Here is a 14,421-nt window from a genome sequence, read left to right on the forward strand (position 1 = left end):
AAAATAGTCGTACTCCTTCCGGAGAGCAACATATTATGGCTCCTAGAGCTTTCAATGTTTTTATACCTAACAAGTTTTCTGGACATGATTTGGTAAGCAATAAATCTGTAGTACGTGTTAATGGACCGACTGTAAGTGGAAGAGGTTGTGTTACATCATTAATTATAGGTTTTCCTGAGAATCCAAGGGAAATATTTTGTGAGCCTGAGAGGGGTGCCCCTGGAACTTCACTGCGTCTTATAGTTGTTCTGCTTGCCCCTGTATCAAGTAAAAACTTTCTGTCTTCCCCTAATAGTTCACTATGTACATAAGGTCCCTCTTGGTCTACTGGAACCTCTATAAGGGGTAAGCCAACTTCCCTCTCTAGGCTATCTCATGAGTATCATTGATAATCGGGATAATCTGTTTGTGCATACTGATACATTTGTTGTATTGTTGCTTGAGTTGCAGCAGCAGGCTGCGCTTGTGGTGATACTACGATCTGTTGTGGAGCTGCCTGTTGCGGAGCTAATTGTTGCGGAGCTAACCTAGGTTGTGCCTGCTGAGGCGTCTGTTGTTGATTCTGATCCTGTCTGGGTGGACGTGGTCTCTCATGTGTTCTACCTGTGGCTATATTATGTTTCAGAACTGGACAATCGTGTATATAATGACCTGGTTGTTTACAGTAGTTGCATGTCCCTTTCGCAGGAGCTGCGGAATCACCCTTTTGATGACTATCGGCTGGAACTGATTGTGCAACAAGCATTTTCATTTTCGTATCTTTCATACGTCTTTGTTCGTGTTCTTGTTCTTCTCTAATTCTATTGTGGTGATATTGTAACATCTGTAGCATCTGTGATGGGGTATTACCTTGCCAGGTACTTTCGAATTTCAATACTCTATTCTTGACTTGTAGCAGAGAATTTTCAACTAATTTTGTCACAAACAGATGTGGATATGACTCACTACTGGCTTTTATGCCACTATTTATACTAAAACATTTTTCAAATCGGGAATAGAAATCACTAGTGTCTTCATCTGGTTTTTGTTTACAGGCTGAGATTGCACCCCAGTCTTCCTTTTTCGTAGTTAATAAACGTGGCAGTACCTGTATTAGTAATCCTGCTAGTGCTGTAGTCTTTTCCCCAAGCCCTGCTCCTGCAGCTCGGGCCTTTTCTTCGTTTTCTAATGCTGTCCAATCTATCTTTTGGTCTCCCACCTCCCATTCTTTTTCTTTGAGTTTCTCATAAACACCGGCGGGTAATAGGACCTTTAATATTTTCATAATATCGGGGTAAGTATACTCTCCCATGAGTAACATGTCTTTTATCTCACGGTGGAAACCTGCTGGGTCCTTGTCATGGCTTGGTACTACTTTCTTCATTTCTAATAATTCTAGTTTAGTTATAGGCGTGTACACAAACACGCGTGTAAAGTTATCACCGGCACCTCTAATTGGGTGTACTTCGCGTAACGGATTCTGTCTATCTATGTGATACATTTTTCTTCCCATGATGGGAACTGGAACGTGTTCCGGGCATATGAAATTTAAATATTGGTTTCGGGATTCTAGAATTTCCTTAATCAAATCAGTACCTGACCCTCTCCATATATTCGTGAGTAGTTCTGTCAATATGTCAGGTAAGGGTCCTGGATCGGAGTGTTGGCTTTTATATAATATAAGGAGGTGTTGAATCATGTATATACTAGCTAAACGCTGTTCATATGGGTCTAGATTCAGAAACGTGTGTGCAAGTACATCGTCATTGTATTCGCCGGGACTGTCAGCCCATTGTACTGCTGACCTGACTAATTCTTGTTCGTCCATGGAATCGAGCACGTGGTACCCCCTTCGATCTCGGAGTAATTTATCAGCGGCTTGGAATAAGTGTTCGGGGGATTTTGTATTTAGCATAGGATTTGGAAGATGTCGATTACATTCTGGACGTATTGGACGTATTGGGTCGTTAAAACCTCTGATATTATTATGGGGTCTTCCTCTACCTACATAAGCTATTGTATCTACTTGGTCTGATTCTTGCTCCCCCTCCTCTCTGTTTAGGTCAGCGGCGTCTATCTCTAATCTTTCTTCGTGTATTCGTTCTACTTCTTTGCGGATCTTTCGGTACATAGCTACTATACATAACTGTTTATCATGTCTCCCTTCTGATATATTCTGGCCCCAAGTGACAAGTTTTTGCATTTCTTCCGGATTTACCCCAGGCCGGTCTTGATTTCTGATTACACAGTTTATAAGGAAACGTAACAGTTGTCCCTGTACCTCCGCTTTCTGGTACTCCATGGCTCTACTAATACTTTCAGGACCTCGTCCTGACTGGACAAAGTGATATATATTTTCTAAATGTGTAGCCATTCCTGGTAGCTTCGTTAAATATATTGCAGCTCGTCTAATACGTAATGATGACAGCAGCATTTCGTCCCGTTTACCGGGCACAGGATCATATCTACAATCTACTAGAAGTTCCTTGAGCATGTCGGGGGTTGCTAGTTTGGGCGTACGTTGGTGTGCTAATTCTCTAAGGGAAAATTTATTTCCTCTGGGTGGCGTAGAAAAAATGTCTGTCGTACCTCCGGTAGCACCGTCTGGGGTGCTGGACGTGAAAGGATTTGTTGAAGGTGAGACAGCAACCGTCGTTGCGGGAAAAGCTGTAGAAACAGATGTGCTTGTCGGAATGTGTGTCAGAGCTTGTTGTTGCGGAGGTACAGACGGAGAATCTTGGCGATGCACATCATCGGCAAGCGGTCTATGTGGTGCAGTATTAGCATACTCGGGAGCTGCGTCATCTAAATAAGAGGAAAGGAAAACATCTTCTGCGGTTCTAGGATGCCCCTTGGGATGTGCTTTTATCGGAAACAATGGAGGTGGCAAGTCTTTTGGTATTTCCTGAGTAGCCTTAGGTAACCCTTCGGCCAGAAGTGGATACATACCATTCATAAGGGCGTTTCTTTGTCTATCTATTTGTTCTGATTTTACTCGGGTACCTTCCTCAATTAACAGATTTTCTCGGATTTTATTTGAATTCTCCTTACCCTTATCTTCCTGTCTAAGTGCTTTTTCCGTACGTCTATACGATTCTTTACGCCATAACTCAATGGCATCTTTCTCTGACTGTCTGGCTTTCCTTTTCCATAATTCTTCTTCTACTCTCATGATGCAATCTGCATCCCAGGTCCCCGCTGCGGGCCATCTCTGACTCTCTGGTAATTCTTTGGTGTAGTCCACCCATAAATCAAGAAATAATACGGCATCTAGGCCATGCTTATGATACATAAAGTACCCTGGAGTGTCCCTCGGTGGGATGGGAACAGCTTCTTCGAGTACACCTTTTCTAGTTTTGATTTGTCTTAGTTTCGAAAAGAGCGGCATTTTTAGACCTTATTACTAGAACACACTTTATAAAAACACAATAATGAACAGTCATTCACACCACAGTATATAGAACGTATTTTAAAACATTTAACACTTAACAGTTTTACGACCAATGATAACTAATAGAAAACTAGTTACTGACATAATACTGACACTAGATAATACTTATTTATATTAATTTATATGCAAAACATACTATATATACTGCTAAACAGTACAGATACACTGCTAAAACAGTGCAGACCGGATTTGTGTACCCAAACCCGTCTTGACCGGCACAGACTATGTGCACGTTAAATGCCTCCCCGGTAATGGTACTCACCGGGTAGCTCGGAACGGAAGGCCTCGGAACGGAACTGAAACTGGACTGGACCGGACTGGACTCGGAACTTCGGAACCTGGCGGGTCTCTGTATACCTCGGATCTTGCTCTCTCAGCTAGGCTCTGGTCGGGATACTTCGCACTTCTCACCGCCTCGTCTGGGTGTTGATCGCAGCCTCAGTCGTCCCCGCTTGGCCGGAGGGAGATACAGGAAATCCTGCAGATACGCGTTTTTGTCCGTTCAGCTGTGGCAGGAGACCGGGCCTGCAACGCACCGCCGGCGCGTGAGATGAGAAAGTGTCCCTGTTCGGGCGCCAATTTATGTGGTAAATATTTCGTTACCGGTACTATTTTTTTATGCGGTAAAGTCTATTAAGAATAACTCAGTAAAATGAGAGGCAGAATCCGTGGTATTAGAGGGTTTAAAAAGGCTTTATTCCTATACAAAGGAATACAATTCGAATTGTGGGCCTTCTATTCCATCACCACGAAAGTTCAGGAAGGAAGGGACATATATTATTGACAGATAAGCAGTTTTATAGAAAATACATTACAGTGAAACAGATGCAAGAGGCGTAACAGCTGATAAAAGATGCATACGTAGCTAATAGAGGGCGTAATTTAATAAACGTCATCTTACATGATGTCACAAGTGGGTGGATCCATAAGAGAATCCTGCAATGTCAGCAGAAATAGTTGGCAGAGATGCGCGCGCAGCCGCATGACGTGTGATTGACGTGCAACTAGAGGGTGAAGGGGACTTGACATTTAGCTCTACATGTGGAGACAGAAGTCTGGGGTTATGTCAACCTAATCCCAAATCATATCTAATATCCTATGTTTAAAGAACTGTGTTATCCAAAAAGAGAGGTCTCTTAGGATAGAATCTTATTCTATACTGACTATACTGACTGTTAGTGCGTGTACAAGCGTCTAAGTGTCTACACTAGATGCGAGGGGGTAGGAATATTCCATGGTGACGGGGCTATGAATTACTTGCATGAGGGCAGCGAGGCCTGGCCCTGTGCACGGTAGCTGGAGGAATGTTTACCTAAACTACTAGACAGGAATACATCGGATGAGGGGCGGAGGAGATAATCTTGAAGGTGAAATACAGTTTTTGGCAGGCGACGGGCTGGATCAGGCACTGTTAGCCGCGCAGGGAATAAGACAAAGTTCATGGTCACAGATGCAGGCTCAGACTGGAGCTTTCAGAGAGAGAAGGCAGGAAAAGGCTTGATGACAGAATTCGGGCCTACTCGCCTGAATCTGTAAAATGTGGAAAGTGAACCACATAAAGTCGGTGGCCTTTCATACTTAGGAAAGGAATATCTGACCCATTCATGGTGGATCTGAAAGAGGACATGTTGACGGTGGACGCACATATATTTGCGTCTTCAAAACTGGAGCAGGAGGGAACATACATGTACGTATAGCATGTACATGGAGCCGTTGGGGTCTACGATAGGGGACATAACTGATCACAAAATTCATATTTCCTCACTTATCATGTATACTGTCTGTAATTTCCTCTATTCTGTCAGGAGTACGACATGGTTACAGGATCAAGCACAAATGAGGTCAATGTCATGGATTGTTTGTTTAATTGAGAAATCATACTACTGATATCAATTATGTTATCCGTACTTAGTGTTATTGTGCCTTGTCATTTCAGTTTCAAGTTTCTGTTTTTTACCAACAACCTTCAGTATATTCTGATTCACATTTTAAGATTTCAAACACTTTTCTTAGCATTTGGCAGTCTCACACCCTTTCAACATGGCCGACATTTTTCTAGTAAGACATCATCTAGAGTCCTCTTTCTGTTTCCATCACATACACGCAGCGCATATTTGTCAGCTGCAGTCGCGTTCACTTTTTTGCGGTATCATTGATCAGGCGGTTACACTGGTGGCGTTTGGGTGACAATGCAACAGGCATCGATAGACGGCTAAAGTAAGTAACCTAATGCCGCGACACATTATTACACAACTTGTGAAGGCAGACAGGCTTTTTCACGACTTAAAACACTCATTTTCCAGATACCACTCCATGAATAACTTCAATCGTATTTTTGGAGCTTCCGCGTGATTTACCGGAGTCTGAGCTCGTATTACGTCATTTGAAGTACTTACAGTGCCCCATTGCTCTCAATATTGAACAGAAAGTCGGACACTTATGGCGTTTTAGACGCCCGATGAGTTTCTTTCGTTTTTTCGCTTCATCACTTACCTCTTGTCTACATTTTTGGTGCTCGCGTCTTGCGGTCACCGCCTAGGGCAAAAGATTTTCACACATGTATTTTGGTTTCTCAGGTTTCCACTGCTCCGTTTTGGACAATAGCTCTGGGATTATACCCAGTTCTACATTTGGAAATTTTAGGTAGATATCGAGTCTGCATGGTTTTGAGCACAGCGTCCTTTGACTCTTCTCACACATTTTGTGCACCAGGTGATTCGGTTCTTTCCGGTTCTCTGTGAGTTCAGATATCATCTTATGTCACAGTAATTTAACCTTGTGGCTCACTAACAACCTGGTTATTCTAGTCCACTTACGCTGTAGCCTTCAACCCCCCTGGATTAAAGAGGCCTATCACTTTACTTACTTTTTTTATGCAAGAGTTCAACATTTGAAGTTCGCTGCAAGTAATAAATGTGATTAATTTTGTTTGTAGATATCCCCTGACGAAGGGTGTTGGATAAACCCGAAATGCATTGGGATTGAGGAATGAATTCCACCAGTTTCTGTTTGTTTTTGATTCGTCCTTTGGACTATTGATATTGAAACTTACTTTGTATTGGATCTTCAATAGATGTGCCAATAAAAGAAGCACTGCAAGAAGAAAGACATCATTCATGTTTCATTGTTAGCACATTGTTATAGCACTAAAAGCATGTTGATTGCGTATAACATTGTCTTTTTATTTGTTCATTAATTTTGTCAAGCTATTAAGTTTTACGAGGAATTGATAATGCACACTCACGGATGAGTGTATTAGGTAGTGCATATCCTGTCTAGAACACATTGCTCTAGTCTACACTTCTTTTAGAAAGTTGGCATTTTCCTACCTTAGCCATTTAGTGCCTGTAGCCTGTCTGTGGGTCAGTCTCACCACTCAATTCTCACTCATGTTAATCATATGGTAATTGAAGAGCACTTATTTACTGCCAGTTTCCACCTTTTAAGACAAGGCCACTGCCAAGCAGCTAGGGTAATGGGGATCTGTGCTGGTGAACATGTGTACACATGCAAGTGTCCACTGCACATGTGAAGCTACAGTCGTGAGCTACCGGTAATTGCACAAGGGTAGTATGACATAGAACGGACACTGCAGGGATAGATGTTGACAAAGGGTAAGCCGTATAAAATTGGTTGGCACTCAAAGTTAAGTCAGTAGGGTTTACTGAAATATCATCTGTTTCACTATATTACACAAAGGTAGAAATCTACCTTAAATTGCAGTTTTGCTTACCTTTAGCCTACACAGTCCAATGAGATGTCAGGCTGAGGTGTTATACGCACACTGAGTTTGTATATGCAGGACGCTAGAACATAAATGTGCACTTTATGGGTCATCCACAATTGTCATATTTTTCTGACTCAGCTCAGAAACAGATTCCATGTCTTTTATAATGCTGGGCCAAGTTTATTGCTCTGCTCCCCAGCAAAGGGAACAAAGGCCTCCTCACTTGCAAGGAGCAATTATCAGTTGTCCACTCAGCTCCTGAGGAGAAAGGAGTGAGGACGAAATTCTGCATCTAGTGATTAGCAATCACATTATACTGGATTTAAGACAGCCCGGGCCCAATGAACAAAGGAGGAAGGCCAGAAATTTGGAGCCAATATAGGAGAGGCTCCCATTGAAATGTTTGGTGGGAAACTCCCTGGGAGTGATGTCAGCTAGGAGTTGATCGGAGGCCCTCAGAGGAGCGGTGCACATAGATCCCTTGATGGTGCCATTTTGGATTGTCCCAAAATGCTGTGCAGGTGAGTTGGGACAGCAGTCGAGGGGTGATGTGGCATCCTAGAATTGGCCAGGGGTGCCTGGCATCTAGAACTTTCCACCCATACTTATGAACTGTTACATAAAGAAGAGACGGAGAGCTAGACCCTGGACTTAGATTGCAGCAACACCTTGGACAGCTGGAAGGAGAGCCCCCAATGCCCTAATTGAAAAGTATTATGTTTCCAGCTGACTCCAAGACTATTGCTTCTCTCTAGGGCCAGTGAGGCTGGCGTGCTTGGATCCCCAGAGGACCTGTTGGGGAAAACCTGGACTTTTGCTCTCCAGGTGGAGGAGAAGAGCATCAGAGGCCAGGGTAAGAAGAAAAGCTGGTGAAGGGATCCAGTGAAACAGCTCCCTGCAAAGTACACCATTTAGAGGACAGGAGGCCTGCTGGCTAGAACTCACCACCAGCAGTACAATATGCTCAAGAATGAGGAAAGTGGCCCAATGGGGCTTGAGATATGCAACTTCAAAGTTTGCCCGTTCCTGGGGCCCCTCGCCATGTTTGAAATGACAGTCTCCCCGGGGTACGCAAGCAAATGCAGTGGCCCGGGACACCATCCCCAGGCCCCAACGTGAAGAGAGACAGGAGGGGCGCCGTTATGCTCCTTCCGTCCCACGGTGATGGTGAGCTTGCCCCTGCTCCCTGTACCAGTGTCTGGGAGAGTAGAGCAGACACCACAGGTTCAACACCCTGCCCATACAGAAAGGGCAAGGAAAATGCAGTTGATAGCTCCCATGCTAGCAAACAGCAGTGCTGCCTGGGCGGGCAGTTGGTCTGACAGGGATCCTGCTGAGCAAGCAGGAGTGGGCCTCTGATGCTTCCTCAATAAAATGTGCATTGGGGTTTTCCAGATGCGACCAGGCACACCCAAGTCAAGAAAAAAAAGGAAAGGACGAAATAACAAAAAGAAGTCTCGCAGCCTGAGGCTGCACCGGAAAACACAGCCACCAGAGCTGCTTATAAAGTATTGCACCATAGACGGAGCACACCATGATGCCCTGCGGATCCTTTGCTCTGAACACTATTTTGGCATTCTGGTGGCACAAAACAGGCAGGGGCACCACCAACATACCCAAGAAAGTGTTTGGGGGCCGGGGGGGGGGGCACAGCAGCACTCCAGAGTAACTTTTCCTTTAAAAGTTCCCCTATGTCTCCAAGTCTGAAGAAAAGTGACGTGGGAAGACTTTTAAAGGTTTAGCAGACCATCTTTGCTACAGCTCAGGAGTATGGGGGAATGCTAGGGTTTCTTTCTATGGCGATATTCACCGCAGCTAAAAATGATTCAAGAGAGAAGCTAAATGCTTTATTTAGAAATGTATAGCTGACAATCATTTTGATGAACATGGAAATGCTTTTTATTAAAAATAATGAATTCATTTTAAACATGGTTATTGTTTCCGCTGACAACATAGTGATTTTTTAACATGTGATTATTGATCTTTTATTATAGTGACCCTGACAAGCCAAAAGGCTTGCCTCATATACTGATGTGGTGACCCTTGACAAAGTCAATAGGTCTATTTTATTGAGAATTACATCCTTTTATATTGAGATCTTCAATCTGGCATAGGAGCGAGAGTATTGTGATGGAGGGGATTGTGACCCCCCTGGAGATCAAATATAATTTCAGAATGTCACCAAAGGTAATTTCATCTGCCTGATGTATATATATATATGTAAATTAATAAATAGTATTTAGTATTGTGTATGTAATAAGTGTACTTTCTTTTTTTTAAACAAAAAGCACTGACTGGACAATCATTTATTGAGTGTTAGTATTGTGTGCCAGTGAATTGGGATTGCTAGCCAACACATCCTCTGTGCATAACCAAACAGAGGAATTCAAATGAGGCTTCAAAGACCTCTGGTTCCAAGATGGAAATCCTCGACCCATTTGGGACATCATGTTTGACCCGCTCTTAATAAGACACCCATTATCACCTGAATGGACCCCCTCCCGCCACGTGGCCGACTATATCACCTTCTGGCTCAGAAGGGAGATCCCCAAGGAAGTGAGATCACGGTTACACTCAGAATGCCCTCGCCCATCCCTCCCAGACAAAATGATCGCCACACCTGAACTCGACGCAAAGGTCGTCTCATTCATTAACAAGGGAGGTAAAGACCCAAGAAGAGGCCTAGACAGAGGCTTGAAATCTTGCCGGGATAGACTCCTGGATATTACTGGTCCCCTTACAAAGATTTTTGAGATGGCCGAGACGGCCTACTTGAACGACTCTCAGGTCGACCCGAAAGAATTAGGAGAATGGGTGCAAAGAGTCTATCACTAATTCAGGTTCCTCCGCGAAGATTGCTCTTCCGTTCCAAGCTTGTGCGTTCTTGAGCCACCATTCCAATTCTTCCCTCGAGTCCTGATCTAAGTACAAGGTTTGAGAGTATGATTGATCTGTTCGAAGGCATCTCTTTTTTAGCCTTTGAAGGGCTCGATAATAGAGTGGTCCGGGGGAAATGGCTTGGATGGTGGAAGATAGGAGACCTAGGATCTTCGCTAAGTCTTTCAGTGTAATACACAAGTCACAACACACTAACTTAAAATTTTACAGAAATAACATAATGAGGATTGTAAACCAAGTTACATTTAGAGCACTGTGAGTATCTGTAAGAAATGTGGTTATTAGCTGTGCAGAATGTGAAGCCTGCACAAGTAACAGGTCTACAATTGTGTCCTCACCAGGAACCAAGCACCCCAAGGTAGCCCTCGACTCTCTCATGGTAGTGAAGCTGGCAGTCCACGGCCTACTTCGGGGAGAATGTGTGGGCTAGCAATGTAGATTTTCCACAGCTTGCTGAAAAGAAAATCTGGATTTTATGGCATGACACGGAGGCTAAGATTATGCAATCTCCTTTTATTGCCAGCTCACACAGCAGCAGCAATTAGTGAGAACTTAGAACTTTCATAACATTCTGAACATCTATATAGACTAGTAACAGGCAGCCATCTTCCTTCTTTTATTGCTGCTGCTCACAAGATAAGTAACCTTTTCTACTTCTCCAAACTCTTGTTACTGAGAGTTTAAAACTATCTATACTTCAATTATATTGTTGTATTATCTTTCTCTGCTTTAACATCTTACAATGTTTAGTATTACTAAATGTAATTTTAAATCTTTGCTTTTACTTCTACTGATTACTGTATTCCATAGGTACCCTCGCGTTGCTACCTAACACGTTTATTTAACCTCATTAGCGATTATTGTCTTCCTTGAAAATACCGCCGATTCCGCTAACACGATCACCACATTTACCCCAGATTTAAATAACGCCATGGGGCTTCACTCTCAATAGCGCGATCTTCTGCGCTCTCTCTTCTACCATCGCGTTTACCATTTAATGCGTTTATTTAGCCCCCTTAACGAGTGTCCTCTACATGAAAATATCACCGCACCCAGGCCTGGATTCAAATATCGCGCTGGGGCCTCGCTCTCTCTAACGCGACCTTGCGCGTTCTCACTACACGTTTAATCACCCTCAGCCTCGAGCTTGAACCGATTCACGCTCGCGTATGCCTCGCGTATGCTTACACGTAAGCTGAGAAATAAATTATAGTTTAACTTACTCCATGACGACCACGTAAAGTCGAGAAGCCCCGGGGGCAGAATACTCCTAATTTGTATCCCGCTGTGGCCGTAGCTCGAAATGCGACCGCACCGGGAGGGATTTCCAAAACAAGGAAGTCAAGCTTCGCCCTCAGCAATTAGAGGAAAGTACCTTGCAGGAATACTAGGTACAGCTCAAATACGTACCTAATCGACAGTTGACAAGCTTTCTTCACACACGATCACAGAACCACCGAGCAAAAAGACTTCTTTAATGCCACTGCCCCCCCTTCTGGCCTTTATTTTATATAAATAACTTGCTGACAATTTTTTAACCCTTCTTTATATAGCCAATCCTTTAATTAACTATTAATTTATAATGATATAAAGAAAAAAAAAAGGAGGAATGTCCGATCAGGAGCTAGACTCATTAGTTCAGAATAGATTAGAAGATCTTGTAAATAGGGCTCTAGGTAAACTGATGGGGTCGCTAGATGACACCATCAATAAAAAAATAGAAAGCCTCTCTAATCAACCCAGTAACAATCCCGGTTGCTCTACTTGGCAAGAAAAATCTCAGAACAAAAGGCCATCGGGTGAACACCCTCATAAGAAATCGAAGAAATCAAAAGGGGCCACAGAGGGTGTACCAGATGACGCCGGTGATAGACTCAGTGTGCTCGACACTGTGGATGGGCATGACGGCCCAGTTGTCCCTATAGATACTGACTCTGATGAAGACCAAAGTTACGAGCCAGAACTTGATCTGTCCTGCTCTTCAGAGTTTAACTCTGATTATAATGATACACCCACCTCAAAAAAGGGGCATCTGATGAGGCATCTTCGGCCTCTGGGTCTAAGATTCTTGACCCGTTTGGGGATAATATGTTCGACCCACTGATGATAAGACATCCCCTCTCACCCGAATGGACCTCCTCACAACATGTGGCAAAATATATTACCTTCTGGTTAAGAAGAGAGATACCTAAAGAGGTTAGATCGCGTTTACGATCAGAATGCCCTCGCCCATCCCTTCCAGATATGATAGCTAAGACTTCCGAACTCGACCCCAAAGTGGTGTCTTTTATTAATAAGGGCAGAAAAGACCCTAGAAGAGGCCTAGACAGAGGACTAAAGTCATGCCAGGACAGACTCCTTGACATAATTGGCCCACTCACTAAGATCTTCGAGATGGCTGAATCTGCCTACCTAAGCGACACCAAACTCGACCCCAAGGAACTGCGGGAATGGACACAGAGAGCTATTTGCCTCCTTGGGAACGCAAATACGGCCATATCAAATGAAAGGAAAAAAAGCATCCTTTTAAATCTGGACCCCAAGCTCATAGAGCTCGCAAATAAAGAAGGAGGAGCCTCCTCTCAAGGCCAACTTTTCGGGATGATTTAATTAGGGAGATGGCCAAGTATGCTGGAATCTTTAGCTCAATGCAGAAGTCGCAAAAAGAAATAAGAAACGTTTTCAATGATAGAGTTTTTGGAAGGGCCAGGCGAACAAGGGGTCGGTTCCCCGGCCGCGGCTCAACTTCCTACAGACCCTACAGACCCTACATGGCACGAGGCAATAGGTCCTTCCAAACCTATAACCATTCCAACTTTTATCCACAAAGACAGAGAGGAGGTCGCTTCAGAAATAACAGAGGTGATAGAAGACACAGAGGATTCTCATCAGGTAGGTCACTCCAAAGACCCTTTACCTTCCCCTATAAAGGTGGGAGGGAGACTAGCCCAGTTCTCTGGAAACTGAAATTTAGTGACACAAGACCCTTGGGTACTTCAAACGGTCAAGGGATACTGAATAGAGTTCACACATACTCCCTTCCAGATCAAAACCCCAAGGGAAATCGTGTTCTCTCAAGAACATTCGAAACTGGTAACAAAGGAGGTACAAGACCTTCTGACCAAAGGTGCCATCAGGGAGACAACTCATCCAAAGGCTGGCTTCGTCAGCAACATTTTTTTGGTGGAGAAAAAGAACAAAGAGATGAGGCCTGTAATAAACTAATGGGTGGTTTTCCACCACTTCAAAATGGAGGGCATATACCTCTTAAGGGACATACTAAGAAAAGGCGATTGGTTAACAAGACTAGATCTCAAAGACGCCTACCTTACTATCCCCATCTGGCCCCCCCACCAAAATACCTCCGCTTTACATGGCAAAACAAAATGTGGGAATTCTCCAGTCTCCCTTTCGGTCTATCTTCAGCACCATGGTGCTTCGCAAAGGTACTCAGACCAGTAGTAGCATGGCTCAGGGCGAAGAGCGTAAGGTTAAGTATATACCTAGATGACATCCTAATTATGGGTCAGTCCAAAGACATTGTATCCCTGCATACTCAGTGGGCGATAGAGATATTACAAAAGTTAGGATTTGTGGTAAACCTAAAAAAATCGTCCTTAACTCCAACACAAGAAACCCAATTCCTGGGATTCGTCGTAGACACCCTCCGTACAGAGCTTCGCCTTCCCAGAGACAAACTAAAAAAACTATGAAAGGAAATAAAAAAAAGTATTATTAGCAAAGACTATTACACTGAAAGACTTAGCAAAGATCCTGGGTCTCCTATCTTCCACCATCCAAGACATATTCCCCGGACCACTCTATTATCGAGCCCTTCAAAGGCTAAAAAAGAGTTGCCTTCGAACAGATCAATCATACTCTCAAACCTGGTACTTAGATCAGGACTCAAGGGAAGAATTGGAATGGTGGCTCAAGAACGCACAAACGGAAGAGCAATCTTCGGGGAGGAACCCGAATTAGTGATAGACTCAGATGCAAGCCTAGAGGGTTGGGGAGCGAGATGCGGAAAATCTTTGACAGGGGGTCGTTGGTCAGACCAAGAGAGGAACATGCACATCAACTGCTTGGAACTCCTAGCGGGCTCCTTCGCAGTCCGGAGCTTCACTCATGAAAAGATTAAATGTTGTGTAATGCTTCGCATGGACAACATTTCTGCAGTCCGCTATGTGAGCAAGATGGGAGGTCCACACTCCAAAGACTTAGCGGAATTAGCGAAGGACTTTTGGGGTTACTGTTTAAGCAAAGGAATTTCAGTTGTAGCACAACGCATTCCTGGACTGAGCAATGGAGTAACCAACTGGTTCTCCAGAAATTTCAAGGACTCCAGCAATTGGAGACTGAACAG

The sequence above is a fragment of the Triturus cristatus genome, chromosome 7 (assembly GCF_964204655.1).
Source record: "Triturus cristatus chromosome 7, aTriCri1.1, whole genome shotgun sequence".
NCBI classification, from domain to species: Eukaryota; Metazoa; Chordata; class Amphibia; order Caudata; family Salamandridae; genus Triturus; species Triturus cristatus.